Here is a 15,742-nt window from a genome sequence, read left to right as displayed (position 1 = left end):
GGTAGAGAGTATTGTGCTAAGCGAAATAAGTCAGTCAGAGAAAGACAAAAACCATATGATTTCACTCATGTGGAATTTAAGAAACAAAACAAACAAGCAAAGAGAAAGTGAGAGAGAGAGAGCAACAAATCAAGAAACAGACTCTTAACTATAGAGAATAAACTGCTGGGTACCAGAAAGGAGGTGGGTGGGGTGATGGATGAAATGGTTGGTAGAGATTAAGAAGGACACTGGTGTTGAGCACCAGGTGTTGTATGGAAGTGTGGAATCACTAATATTGTACACCTGAAAGTCATATTACACTAATATTACACTAACTGGAATTAAAACTAAAACTTTGTAAAATATGCAAAAGTGCTTCAGAACTTATAACAGGGTCCCAGCTTGAATCTGAATATGTTCTTCTCAAATTTAGTCTCTCTGGACATTGCAAAAAGACTAGTGGTGCAGCTCACCAGTGATCTCATTTAATAATGACCAATGTCTTTCCTAGGAAAGAACTCATCCTCAGGATAGTGTCAATGGTCTGGATTGGAAGGAAGACATGAATGAGAACATAGCATGTGACTGTCACTCAGACTTTCCTCCAGCCCTACCCGTGGCAGGTTACACCCACAGGAACCAAAATACTTCTCTCTCTGAAGCTTCCATGTGACCCCCAGACTACAACATAGCAGCAACATTGGCACTAGTGGTGGCCAGGTGGTGGCAGCTCTGTGCACATTATCTCCATGGAGGGTGACAGCTTCAAAGCCCTACATATCAAGGGCACTGAGGTCAGTATCCTCATTGCCCAGCATTAAGTAACAAGAACATTGGCAGCTGTGGTACTTGAGGTGGGCGCTGGTGTCACAGCTGAGCGTGGCATCCACAGTAACTGGAGTCATCATTACAGGAAGTCAGGAGAGAAGATATTTCTCTTAGAGACCTTTAGACTAGGTCACCAAATCTGAGAAAGTTGAACTTTCTGTGGACCAAGTGAGAACAGATACACAGAAACATTGCTCTGTGACTATTGTTTTAGTCTCCTTTACCAAGGTAGATGTAGCCTGGGAAATTCAGATAACACACCTATAAATTCCATCTCAGTTGGATAGCACTTATGGAAAATGACTCATTCTCAGATGATAGAAGACCAAGTAATCACTATTATTCCTATTAACACCAAGCTATATCTTCCTACTTAAAACAGTTATTTCAAAATTTGGGAAAATTTATTTTAAAAATGCTTAGTACAAATGACATAAACATCCCTCCTGCCATTCAAAAAGAACATTAATATTTTGTCAGATGTGCCCTAAACCTTTCTCTATTAAGAAAAAGCACTGCTGTCAAAGATACTGTCCCCTACACTCTTCTCCAATGCCTTTCCCGTCCCTCACCTTCTGTCCCAACAGGAAACAATGGACGCAATTTCTAAATATACCACAAATAATATAACACATTATTTATGGATACAGAAATACAAAGCAAAAGTATAAAGACAATGAACAGATATATACCAAGGTGAAATTCTAAAATAAGGGATGGGAACAGAATGCTTTACTCTTCCTATAAATACTGCAAAGTGTAAAGAAACTGATTTCTTTTGAATTCAAGGAAAAGTAATCAAGGACAGTCGAACACTTTATAGAAAAGTATTGCACAGCCATAATCTCACTCCTCCTTTTCAGCTGAGTGTGAGAACATGATAGAAGGAAATTGGGAGCTGGGAACCAGAGATAAAACACTTTCCTCCTTCGGCAATTCTTCCTTTTCAGAACCTGGAAGAGGAGGAGACCAGGAGAGACCTGTAGTCAATGGAGCAGTGAGTAGCTGGAGGCACCATGACACCAGTCAAGCCTAAAGGATAAAGCAAATCCCAGGGCATGGCTTTTGATTCCAAGCCAAGCAATTCAAGGTCAGCTACAAAGGCATTCTAATCGAGGCCAACATGTGTCTGATTACCATAAACAGGTATTTCAGTAAAGTTAGTTAAGTTACCCAGTTTTTCCATAATCTTTCCATAGTCTTTATTTGCTTTAAGAGTGGCTACTAAGCTTCAGTTAAGCACAGTAGTCATTAAAAGTATTGAATAAGGTTTTCAACTGAAGAGTAAAAATATACAAATTGAGGATTATATATCAGGGGTCAGATTTCTAATTAAACAAGGAGATTAAGCCTTTTATCTCTGCTCCTTCCTAAAATCCAACGAATATTAATATTAAAGGAATAAAAATATATTAACTCTTGTGTTTTCAGAGCACCGGTAAGGGCTTGGCAACTGACCCTAGATTAAGAGAGAGGGCAAGTCTCCCAGCAAGCAAATCACAGTATCAGTATAGCTCTGGAAGCTAGAAAAGAGGTGACCTTGTGGTAACTTACTTAGTTAAAGAGGAAGGGCTGGAAAGTATCATAGTGGAGAATATGGGGCAAAGACAAAAAGTACTATCTCTTCACACCATAGGATTCCAGAAAGAGTCAAGATTTGGAAGTGCTGGGAGACAAGGCTGACTGATAAATTAAACTCCAATCTTTGTCGTTGGAGTAGATAATCATTTAGGACCTAGATGTGGGAGCCAGACCATTGAAGATCAAAATGTCACCTTTAAAGAAGACTCTTGGATTGGATCCTGGACCCGAAGGATGTGTGGAAAAGCTGATGAAATTCAGATAAGGTCTGTGGATTGGTTTACTGTATTGTGCTGTGAATTTCCTGCTCTCTATCTTTGTACCATGGTTAATAAAACATTAACACGGGGGGAAGCTTGACCAAGGCTATATGGGAACTCTCCACTATTTTGGCAACCTGGCCATAAGTCTAAAAATGACTTCAAAAATGTTTCATTTAAATGTTTTTTAAATGTCTCTTTTATTACTGATAAAGCTCTTATTAGAAAATACAGGCTATTCTGCCTGAATCAGATGAATGAGTTAACTCCAATCCTGAACAAGATCTGCCCAATCATAATTATAGGCAATGAAGTGCCAATTCCAGCCCCACCACAGGGTAAACCAGCAGGCCCTAAGCTGCTATACAAGAACAAACTTTATATAGAGAGTGTATAGAGTGCTATACACTCTATACAAGAACAAACTTTAAATTTAAACTTTTAAATTTAAATTTAAATTAAATTTTAAAATTAAAATTTAAATTTAAAGTTTTAAATTTTAATTTAAATTAAATTTTTAAATTAAAATTTAAAAGTTCAAATTTAAGATTTTAGATTTTAGGATCACCTAAAAGAAAGGAAAGAGGAAAAGACTGTTTGCCTACTTTTCCCCTACCGTATAATTAAGTCACTCTTGTTGCCTTGGGAGAAGTAAAGGAGGGAGAAGGAAGAACCCAGGAGTACTATTCTAATGCAGTAATCTCAGACTTTTGGGTCTCAAGACACTTTCACACTATAAAAAATTATTGAAGACCTGGAAGAACTTTTGTTCAGTTTGGTATTATATGTATAAATATAGACATGGAGATATTTACTGTAAAGCTGGTACTTACTTATTAATTTATTTAAATAATAATAGCAAAACCAGCCCATATTAACAAAAATAACATATTTTGTGAAAAATAATTATATATCCCAAAACAAAAAAATACAGTGAGAAGAATGGCTTTATTGCACATTTTTACAAATCTCTGTCATGTCTGGGCTTCACAGAAGTCAGCTAGATTCTCTTATCTGCTCCTGCATTCAATCTGTTGTGATATCATACATCACGTTGCCTCTGGAAAATTTTTCTGTATTTTCATAGAAGAATGTGAATGAGAAGGGCAAATAATATCTTAGTATTATTATAAAAATTCTTTTGACCTTTCAGAATCCCCACCCTCCCTCCCCCCGCCCAACACACTCTGGGAACCGCCATTTTTAATAAATGGCCCTTTACATGCTATTATGGCAAAGCAACACGTTCCCCCAAAGGAGAAGGCTGGAGGAAGGATGAGTCTGAACCAAGCAGTGTTGGTTGAAAGCCTGTCTAGGAAGTACTTAATTCCCCACTCCTAGGTCTCCTTTCTTACCTCTGGTGACTATCTCTTTTATGCTTTTCCATAATCTTTCCATAGTCTTTATTTGCTTCATTTGCTACAAAAGCAAATAAAGTAAATAAATGTACTGAGAGGCAAAGCCAGACAAGCTCCAGACTCAGGGTGTCAGCCAGAGCTGAGAAACACCCTACTAAAATAAGAAAACTGGGTGAAATCATGCATATGGTGCAATGAGATCCCAATTGCCTTGGCCCCATTTGGCTTTTAAATTCCTGGCAGCCTAGTTTGTTATCCATTCCCCAACACGCACATCCAAAGCAAAAGATTGGGTAATTTTTCTCTGAGGAAATCGAACAACCCAAGAAAAAAAGACCTATAAATCCTGATAGTTGGGATATCCATCAATGAAACAATACCAACCAATTACCCTAAATTAAAGCCCACATTTTGACAAGGCCTGCCCCTGCACACTGTTCCAATCTGCTTTTGATGCATCACTCTTCGGTGTTAAGAGACAGTCCAACATTACTGAGCTAAACATTTTCAGAAATCATCCAATGGGGAAAAAAATAGACCGAATGAGAACAGCAGAATTAAAGTGCAAAAAATTTGAAAAAAAGAAATAAACCTTCATCAAACAACAAAGGACTCCTTGAAAGTTAAAAATATCAAAGCAGAAATTTAAAAATCAATAAAAGTTTTGGAAGATACAGTTGAGGAAATCCTTCAAAAAGTAGATCAAAGAAAAATAGAAAAAAAAAAAAAAACCACTAAGAAAACCAGAGAAGCAATACAAATTAAATAGGCAATAAATTTGGCCCCCAAAAAAGAAACCTGAGAAAATCATCAAATAAATAAAAATAAAAACTTCACAAAATTAAAGAGCTCGAGCTCCTCAAATGAAAGAGTCTGTCACATATCCAGGACAAAGTCTGTCTCAGAAACAATTAAATCCCTATTCCTAGGTCCCCTCTCTTAGCTGGCACAAGCAGGTGATATCTCTTTCTATGTGGGCGATTTACCAAGAGGCAAAGCCCAGGCAAGCTCCAGAAGGAAGCTTGATATATGAAGAAGAAAAATACACACACACCTAGATATGAAGGTCCAGGATACAAAGGATAAAGAGAAGAGTCGCAAAGTTGTTAGAAAAAAAGAACAAGGAATAATGACAATGGAGATTCAGAATGGCTTGAACTGACAATAATAACTCAGAAAACTACATGATGATGATAATGGAACAATGTCTTCAGAATTCTGAAGAACAATAATATCAGCCTAGAATTCTAAGCCAAACCTTTGTTCAGGGATGAGAGTAGATTAAAGATATGTTCACAAAGGCAAAGGCTGAAAAAGATTACTTCCCAGCCAACCTTTTTCAAGATGCTACTAGAAAATGTAATGCAGGGCGCCTGGGTGGTTTAGTCAGTTAAGGTCTGACGTGGGCTCAGGTCAAGATGTCAGGGTCCTGGTCTCAAAGCCCTGCATCAGGCTCCTCCATCTGCATCTCTCTCTCCCACTACCCCTCTTTCTCCCCCTGCTCAATCTCTCTCTCTCTCTCTCTCTCTCTCTCTCACACACACACACACACACACACACCAATAAATAAGATCTTTTTTGAAAAAAAGAAAAGAAAATGTAATGCACCAAAAGGAATTAGTCAACTAAAGAGAAAAAACATGGAATCCACGATAAAAGATTTGTAGCCCATCTTCTAAATGAGCCCCTCCTCCTGGGACACCCTTGTACCGTTCCCTCATATGCTTGACAAGGATTAGTTTGTGTGACCAATAGAAAATGGCAGAAGTAACAATCTGCCACTTCTGAGATTCGGTTATGAGGGACACTGAGATTTCCATTTCGGTTGCTCTCTTGCACTCTTTCTCAAGTCACTCACTTTGGGGGAAGCCAGCTGCCATGATGTGAGCAACCCATAAAGACGTCCCTTCAGTGAGAGATCGGATCTTCCTGCCAAGAGCCACAAGAGTAAATTTAGAAGCAGATTCTCCCACGCCAGTCAAGCTTCAACTAATTGCAGACTCTTGAGAAACCCTGAACCAGAACTTTCCAGTTAATCTCTTCCCAGATTCTTGACCCACCGAAACTGTGAGAAAATAAATGCTTATTGTTTTAAGCTGCTAAATCTTGGGATGATTTGTTACACAGGAATAGACAATTAATCCAACCCAGAGGAGAAGTGAATGGAATTCCCAAGATAAGAAAGCCCCAGGGGAACAGCCCTGGAGCAATCTTAGCATCCAGTCTGGGGTTGAAAAGGAAGCCAGAGGGCTCTAAGGAAGGATGTCTCCCAACCTAAAAAAATCAGAACTGATATAATTGTCTTATATAGCTTATATAAGACAAGCTTATATAGTTTTGGGTTTTTTGGTTTTTTTTTTTTTTTTTTGGTAGAGAGACATGCATTCATTTACTTCAATGTGAATATACATTTAAATACATTCACAAACACTTCATTTCAGACTGGAAGTGTTAACAGGTACCAAAAAAAGCTGAGCAGAAGAAAAATTGGAATAATTATTAACTCTAGGGGAGGAAGCGATTGTTAAAGAAATGTTAACTAAAGTACATATGTAGCCCAGCTGTGAATGATATTTATAAAGTCATAGTAATGTAGACACCAAATACCAATTTACACCAAAATTATAATAATTCCACTGAGAGTACAAAGAAATGAAAGTGTGCGTAGCAACACGTGGGTAGTGGTGGGGTGTGCCATTTAAGAAAGCTGAAACTTAGCTTCTATCATAGGAAGTCAATAGATAATGTGTAAAATGTAAAGATCAAAAGATTGCAGTGTAAGTATGTTATGGAGAAATTCAAAGGTTAATACCAAGATAAGAGCTAAAAGCATTGGAAATTGTTGGCTCTGGGAAGCAGAAATTAAGGGTGAAGGGAATGGGGCCATATCGTGCTCTTCCACTGCAAGCCTGATCATCCTCTTTGCCTTAAAAACAAACAAAAACACTAATTAAAATAAAATTCTAACTTAGCAATATGTACTCACCGTAGGATAAAATCAAGATACAATGTCTATAATTAATAAATCACAAAACAGAAAATTTCTTCAGCTATTTGTCAGTAGCCACAAGGAGATCCCAAAAAGAGAAGTAATCAAATGTGTTTTCCTCTGGGAGGCAAGACTGGGAATGGCGGTCCAATATTTACTATGGCGTTACAAACTACCCCAAAACTTAGTAGCTTAAAACAAAAAGAATTGCAGGCCGCCTGGGTGGCTCAGTTGGTTAAGCACCTGCCTTCAGCTCACGTCATGGTCCCAGGGTCCTGGGATCAAGCTCAAATCCAGGGTCTTGCTCAGTGGGGAGTCTGCTTCTCTGTCTCCCTATGCTGCTCCCCCTGCTTGTGCTCTCTTTCTCCCCGTCTGACAAATAAATAAATAAAATCTTCTAAAAAAAATTTTTTTTTAATAAAATAAAAACTCAGGACCCAAAACAAAAACAATGTGGGGCTTGGTAGACAAGGTTTGTCTCAGCTCCCTGGCAGCCAGCTGGGATCCCTCAGCAGGGGTTGAAGTGCCACTCACCCCCAGCTCCAGCGAGGAACTGCCTCTGAGAGGCAGCTCTTAGACTCTGACTCCTGTGTTCCGCCCTATTCCCACACTAAACCCCTAATACGACTTTATTCATTCATGCTGTTTTGCAAACTTGCTGTCAGCCTCTAGGAGTAAGAGAACAGCATCCAGATCAGAGAGACAGAGGCCCACAGAACACGTGGGGAGCCCTGCCCGAAGGGCTCCACTCTCCCCAGAGCCCAAGTCGAGAAAGCGGCAGGAGATTTGAAAAGTGTTAGTGAGGCGCTGCTTTCCCTGCCCTGGGGTAGCCCTCAGCATTCAGGTTTCCTCTTTGAGCCAAGAAGAGATGGTCGATTTGTACATTTCAGGATGAGACGGTAAATGAGGCGGCCTTTTCCGGCGTTTCTCCTGCATGTTTTGGAAGAAAAAGAACTGCGGCTGGCCCTGACCTTTTACCTCATCTGCACGAGGCCCAAGTCACACGTCTGAACCATGAGCTGAGTGACAGGAATGTTGTCTGTCATACAGAGTCCGGCCAGGAGAGGAGCAGCTCTGAATGAAAGAATGAAAAAAGAAAGGCCATTCCTAGACCTCTTTGAAACTGTCCCAAGACTGAAGCTTGACTCCTTGTGTCTCAAGTCAAGTGACTCAGTCAGTTTGGGTGACTTTTAAGATTGGACATGGGTGACATTTTTAAGGGTTACATCTGAGAACACCCCATTGCTTCGACACCGAGTTGGGAAGAGGAAAACAATATAGTCCCACATGTCACAGCTCTTTCTTTTTGAGAAAGGAGCCTCTCTTAAAATAATTTTACTTCAGGCAAGTTATGGTGATTTTGAAAACTAGTTTCCTTTTTTCTTTTTTCTTTTTGCCTTGGTTTTGCTTTTGTCTGAAATTCTACTATAGTAATAATATAAAATGTAAACTGGGCTGGAGCTCTTCTATTCCCTGGGTGAGTCACCATCAGCAAAGACAACTGGGAAGTAATACAGCAAGCCTAATAGCAATCAACAGGTAATACAAAAACCTTAGTTCATGCTCATGAAAGCCTTTTCTCTAGTCTTACTCTCATTTTCTCTGTTGAAGAGGTTCACATATAATGAAATGACAAAAAAAAAAAAAAAAGCTGAAAAAAGACAATTTGTTTAAGTCTCCTATTCAGTTTACCTTCCTTTATTCAAGTCTTGTGAGTTGTGTACTCTTTTATTTATGTATTTAAAAATTCAAAGGAAATTGCTAACCTGAAATTTCCAAACATACCAGCGGGTGCACAGTATGTACATCAATTAGTCAAGAGTTACCATTCAGTTACAGAAGACTGGAAAAAGTCTCCAGCAAGAAACCAGTACGCTTTCACCTCCAGAGTTCTGCCATCATTTGGCTAATCAGAAAGTATTTATTAAGGAGGTATCTTTCCATTATTCTTCTAGACTCTGGGGGACATAGCAATGCTCTGGATATCTACCACTACAAAATGAGATATCCAAAATATAGTGGCTTAAAAATAGCAGTTGTTTTATTATTAAGCTACATAGTTCTAAAGGTTGACTAGGATAACCTAGGCAGTTGTCTCTTGGGGTCTCTGAAACAGTTTGAGTCAGATGGTGACTTGAGCCTGGAGTCAACACAAAGACTTCCCTCAGTGACATGGCTGGCAGTTAATTCTGGACCTCAGCTGGAGATGTCACTGTATCAGTTAAACATAGCTTATTCTTGTAGTCTGGCTTTCCTCACAGCATGGCTGCATGGTTCCAAGACTGAGAATCCCAAAGGACCAGGAGGAAGCCATATTGCCTCTTATGAGCTAGCCTTGGAAAATCACATAACATCACTTCTGCCAATAGCCACAGGCCTGCCAAGATTCAAGGAGAAGAAGCATAGACCCACACATCTCTCAATGGAAGAGTGTCAATGTCACATTCTGAGAAGAGAAGAGCTCTTGTGGCCATCTTGCAAACCCATATATGTTATGAAAAGTAAAAAAAAAAAAACAGTCTCTGCCCTTGTGCATATGTCTACAAAGGGAGCCTAACAATAAAAAAAGCAAGAGATAAATGCAGGAAATCTTAAATGATAATAATTCTATGAAAAAGAATATGGAAAAGGAAGGGGTATTGAGAGTATCGTTTATTTTATAAAGAATGGTTGCAAAAGTCTTCTCTCATAAGAGGCCATTTGTGCAGAGATTCTGGAGCAAATGAGCCATGCAGATGGTAGAGCAAAAATATTCCAGAAGGAAGAAATAGCAAGGGGAGAGAGTGCTTCATGTGGTCAGGGAATGACCAGTATGCCAGTGTGTTCAGATCAGCAACAACCACTCAAGAACATGACAAAGAGGTTGCTGGAGACCAATCTCACACATAGTGAGGACCACTGTGTTTGCACAGAGTGAAAAAGGAAGCCATGGAGAGTTTTTAGGGAAAATGACAAAACTGACTTGCATTTCATTGGAAAACTCCAGCCACTGTGTGGAAAGTAGAAAAGCACAGCAGCCAGATCAAGGGTGGATGAGGCAGACCTGCAAACACCCAAGTGCGAGATGATGGTTCCTTCAACGGGTCTTAGCAGTGGACACGGTGTGAAGTGATCAGGTTTTGATGCTAAAAGTATTAAACTCCATTTTTTTTTGCATTAAGATAATAACCCATTTTTATTTATTTATAGCTATTATTTTTTGTTTATTTATCTAAATATTTAAAACCTGGGCTTAAATAATGAGTACTGAAGGATAAAAATGCATCAATTATCATGGGACTGTACATCACAAGCAAATTTTCTTTGATGTTATGGGTTATCTCAAATATTTTGGAAAATTTTCCCTTCTACGACTTTAATATATTTCCCTCCTTTGACATAGTCTAGTTCCCATATTCAATGTGAAATGCAAGTTTAAGGTAGTCCTCACTGAGGCCAAAAACCATTTAACTGAAATATCTAGGCAACTGAAGAGAAAGTGTTTCAGGGGTCCATATGATCTAGGTAATTACCTCAAATTTCCACTTCCCTCTACATATACAGATAACAGTAGCAGCTGGGGTGAAATTCATGGGTAAGAAAAATGTCACCCCTGTGAGGTAAATGGCTTTTTGTAGGATAAGAGAGTAAATCTCTCTTCAGGGTACTAGGTGCCCTAAAGGAGGTCATTCCCTCCCACACATCAGATCACTTTATTCCCAGGGTGTTTTCAGTTCATGCCGGCTCATTGACCACACAGTCAGGATGGTTAGGCAGCCCTTAATAGATTATGGGTTATTTCCTTATTATGTTTGTTAAATGGTGGTGCATCTAATCATTTTTCTCATGTAGGGAAATTTCATGAGGTCTCTCTGGCCTAGCCAAATCCCAAAACAGGATTCCCCATTTATTCCCTACTGCCGTAACTAAAAGTTAGTTGAACCAATTAAAGAGTACATAATAAGCCAATTAGTTGTTCCTCACTTTTCTTAATGAGTGTATAATGTGTGCCTGCTCAAATTACAGCTCATTTGATAAGATTCTTTGCTATGCTGCTACTACTACGATTTGGCATTATTTCATTTCTTTCAGTATCCACAGCATCAATCCAGTAGCTGAGATTCTCCGTTGAGATTCCATAGGAATTAAGCTTGGTTGGGTTTGTTTTGTTTTCTTTTGTTTTGTTTCTTACAAGATAATCATTCACCCTTTAAACCCCACATCATGACCAGCAACCCAAATCGCTGCAACACAGCCCCTCAGCGAAGGGGCCTCAGCTGAAACCAAACCACATCCTGAAGATGAAACACTTTCCTGGGGATTCAGCTGAGCCTTCAGATATAAGGGATTGTTATTTCCAAACCTACACTATTATCTTGCTGCTGCACCAAAGGTTAATCACCACATTCTGTTAGGTTCTCTTTGCCACGATTCATCCACCAAGATCAAGCAGGAAAGACCTATCCAAGGCCAAGATCCTATCTTTAGATGATGAGGAAAGAGAAACTCTTAGATTATTGGAAAGCAGCCAGCTCTAGGATCCAAAAAGAAAACAACAGGCTTTGGGGGTGGGGGGGAAGGAAGGAAGAAAGAAAGAAAATTTTGTAACTTTGTCAACATTTATTTTCACCAAACAACTCATTAAATCACTATAAAAGTCAACGCATATGGTTGGATATGACAGTTTAAATTCCAGAAAGAGTTATAAGTCAAGTTAGACTCATAATACATAATGCAGTCTGGGTGTCTCATCTATGAATTATAACATTTTTATTACATCCCAACTGCAAATTATCAACTTGTTCCCTGTCCTGCCAATCTCTTGATTAAATGAGGGACTGTTAGACATTATGAAAATATATTATGGTAAAGGATGACACTATCATTTGTCTCGGTTATTTCAATATCCTTATTTAAAGCTTTATCACCAGAACAGCTGGCCCAAACTGAATTGTTGATTTAGTAAAGTGATAGCAGCAGGGACGAAATAGAAAAAAAAGTTTTTTTAGCCAAAAGGGCCTGTGTTCCATCGTCATTATTTTCCTGTGTCTCCTCATATCTTTCTCTAATATTTGTGTGTCTTTGATACTTTGGTGTCCATTTTGATCACTTTAGTTCCTTCTCTTCAAAGTTATTCTTGCTTTACAGGCCTCATTCCCACGGGCCCAACTGAAGGATATTTTATTCTGTGTCTTACACTGATAATGGGGCAATAACTTGTACCCATCAAGTTTCCCCATAAAATGGCTTAATGTCTTGAAACAGTGCCAATATGTCAGCTGAAGAAGTGAATCAAGTAGATATCATTTCAGATTTATCAGAGACCCACAGTGTATTAGGCTCTTGTAAGGAGCTCCCTTAAAAAGTATCCTCTTTGAGAAATTTAGCTTTTTGGTTTTGGGGGGGTTTTGGGTTTTTTGGGGGTTTTTTTGTTTTTTTTGTTTTAGTTTAGATTCTAAAACTAAAGGACACATAAATATTCCAAAACATAAATAAGTACCTATAAATTGATCAATTTTAATAATGTTCCTGTTATTTGTATTTGTTTTGATCAAAGTGATTCATCTCGTTTTTTCTAGTTGCTAAGAAACACATATTCATTATAGAAAGCTTTGAAAATAAAAAGTTCTAAAAAAAAAAAGAAAAGAAAAGAAAGAAAGAAAGAATCACCCACAGTTTCCAAATCCGAAGAATGGAGTAGCAACATTTTACAGTTTTCACAATTAATTCTGATTTATGTTCTCCATTCATAGTAAAAGAGAAAAAAAATTCATGCATTTCTAGCAGAACTTTTCTGAAGGAAAAAACCATCTCTGTTTTGGAACATACCTAAATGGATGGGTTTAGTGAGAAACTTGAAGCCCACAGGCTTGGCTTGAATCTCCTAAGAAAAAACAAAAGAATACCTAAATGGTTTCTCCCAGAAATGGAAAAGAATCACAATCTAGGAGGAGAGAGAAGAAACTAAAGAAAAAAGAGGTGCCCCTGACATAATAAAAGAAATGACCAGTAATTCTTAAGGTAGCCCATCTGAAGGGTAGAAGAGGAATGTCTAATTCCTGTTTTAGTAGAAACAATAAACACAGACCCTCTGACCCTCCAGATAAACTACTATCAACCCCAAAATTTTCAGTAAAGTCTGCAATATGTAGCATCTTAAGCTGGTGAGACTTTGGGGAGAAAACCCATTGGATGAAAGCAATATGCAGCAAGATAACATTGTGCAGGGGAAAAACACAGCATCTAAGAGGGCAAAATGCAGATGTGAAATCAAATAGGGAATCAAAGTAGGAACTCACAGCCAGAAGCAATTACAAAAAATGTCACTTCCCTAAAATCCCAGAGATAATGGAAGAAACATTGAGTTTCCCACTAGGATGGGGACATAAGCCAAATTTTATTTAAATATCAAAACAGATGACTCCCAGCAAGCTGGAAGTTTCAGACTCAGTATGTGGTTACATTTTTTTTTAAATACTGGAACTTTTAGATAATGCTGATGATGCTTCTATACTTAAAGGTAGATGTGATGGGGAAGACTATGGGAATATCCTAAAAAGACTGTTCGGGGCGCACCTGGGTGACTCAGTGGGTTAAACCCTCTGCTTTTGGCTCAGGTCATGATCCCAGGGTCCTGGGATCAAGCCCCACATCGATAGATAAATAAAATCTTTAAAAATAAATAAGTAAAAAATAAAAAGACTGTTCGGTCAATCAAGTAGCCAAATAAAATTCCATTATTTGCCAAGCACTTCCAGAGACAATTTATTAGGTAGGTAGGACACAATCCTGATTACATCCACGTTTCAGATTGGTCCCATTAATAGCTTCTATTTTTTTTTAAGGTTTTATTTATTTATTTGAGAGAGAAAGAGAGAGCAAAAGAGTGAGTGAGCACAAGTTGGGGGAGAGGCAGAGGGAGAAGCAGAACTCCCTGCTGAGCACGGAGACTGATGTTGGGCTCCATCCCAGGACGCTGAGATCATGACCTGAGCCAAAGGCAGATGCTTAATTGACTGAGCCACCCAGGTATCTCCCATTAGCAGCTTCTGAATGTCCCTATCCACAGCTAGGTCTTTAGGGACTTTTTGGCATTGGTTACATGGTAGTGAGGGAGGAATACAGAAGGAAGTAGAGAATGGGGTTGACTAAGTATAAATGTATTTGCATTATAACATCGTGCTGTGCCTTAAATCATAGGCAAAAGGGACTATGGGATATAACATTCAATTCACAAAGAAAACCACAAGGTGGTACCAACTACAGTCCAGTGATCAGGTGAGGGAAAGTCAGAGAGGGAGGGAGAGAGTGGAGAAAGAAAGAGAAAGAGAGAGAACGTGAGAATGAGAGGAAGGAAAGGAAAGGGAAGGGAAGGTTGGGAAGGAAAAGAATGGAGAAGAACGAAAGGGAAGGGCCGGGGAGAAGAGGAAATGGAAGGAAAAAAGAAACAGAGATGAGGAAAGCTCATTCCAGTCTGGACAAGTGTTTGTTAAGACATGTTTGATGTGAGAGAGAAGAGAGTAACCCAATCAAGCAGAAAGTTTAAGCTCTGGTTAAATTCAAAGCTAAATTAGACTATGAAAGCTAAAAGGAAGACTGAGTCTCAATTTATTAGGAAATGGAAAGCCAGTACAGATCCTTGATCAAGGATTGCCATGATCAAGGTGGCACACGAGAAAAATCATTTGTATCTAGTGAGACAGATGAAATACAGTATGGAGAACCCCCAGGAAGGTTGCTACAGTAATCCAAGTTCAAAGTGATGAAGGATGTGACTTAAATGGGCTCCATGGTGCCATCTTCACAGAGACAACGGCTACATGGAATAAGAACCTGAGAGCAATCACACAAAGAACCAAGAATTTAAGTGCCTATTTCTCCTTTATTGTCTGAAGTTCCAAAGGATTAATAAGAAAGAATAAGAAGGGACAAGAAGGAGATGCTGAGAAATCGTACGGAATAGAGTCTAAGTAGGAAAACAAGCAAACCCAGTGTATTCATTCCCTACTACTGCTATAGCAAGTTGTTACAAATTTAGTGGCTCGAATAACACAAATGTAATTACCTTCTGTAAGTCTGTAAATAGTGTCCTCTGTTCACACTCATGGACCAGAACCTTGTCATGTGGTCACACTTAGCTAGGAGAGGGAGGTATGTGGATCTGAGATGGGCCAGCCAGCCAACAGTGTCTGTTACATCCATAAAACTATGTCCTTAGTGGAATCAGAGAGCTTTCAAATATAATTAACCAGTGCTTTCATGATTAAGCACCAAGAATGGGAAAAAAAAAAAAAAAAGGGGGAAAGGAAGGACAGATGCAGGTAGAAAAACATTTCCCCATAGAGCATTTTCTTGATATTTGATAGCATTTATGGGACATCAGAAACTATTTCCTAGGGAGTTAGGAGCGTGTTTTTCCCTGGAGATATTTAAGAATTTTCAATTACAATCAAGTAGACAGAACTGTTTTATGATGTCTCTCCTCATAGAAAGCCAGGAAATGGACAAAACAGTCCCTGAAGTTGCCATTTAATCCCAGTCTGTGCTTCTGGAATGTCAGGTTTCTATCTTCTCTGTACTGTTTAGAAAACTGTTCCTGGCAATACTCCAGAAGCTTCGAGTACAAGAATGAGGTCAGGAGAAAAAAAAATCCCAGAGATTTAAAAAACAAAGATATCAAAATACTCCCAGGGATGCATCAAAAATGTGAATGGTTTGATATGATGTCATTTTTTTGTTTGAATGATAGTTTGAGAGTCACGTCA

Source organism: Mustela nivalis (genome assembly GCF_964662115.1).
Source record: "Mustela nivalis genome assembly, chromosome: 4".
NCBI classification, from domain to species: domain Eukaryota; kingdom Metazoa; phylum Chordata; class Mammalia; order Carnivora; family Mustelidae; genus Mustela; species Mustela nivalis.
Note: the sequence above shows the minus strand (reverse complement) of the source record.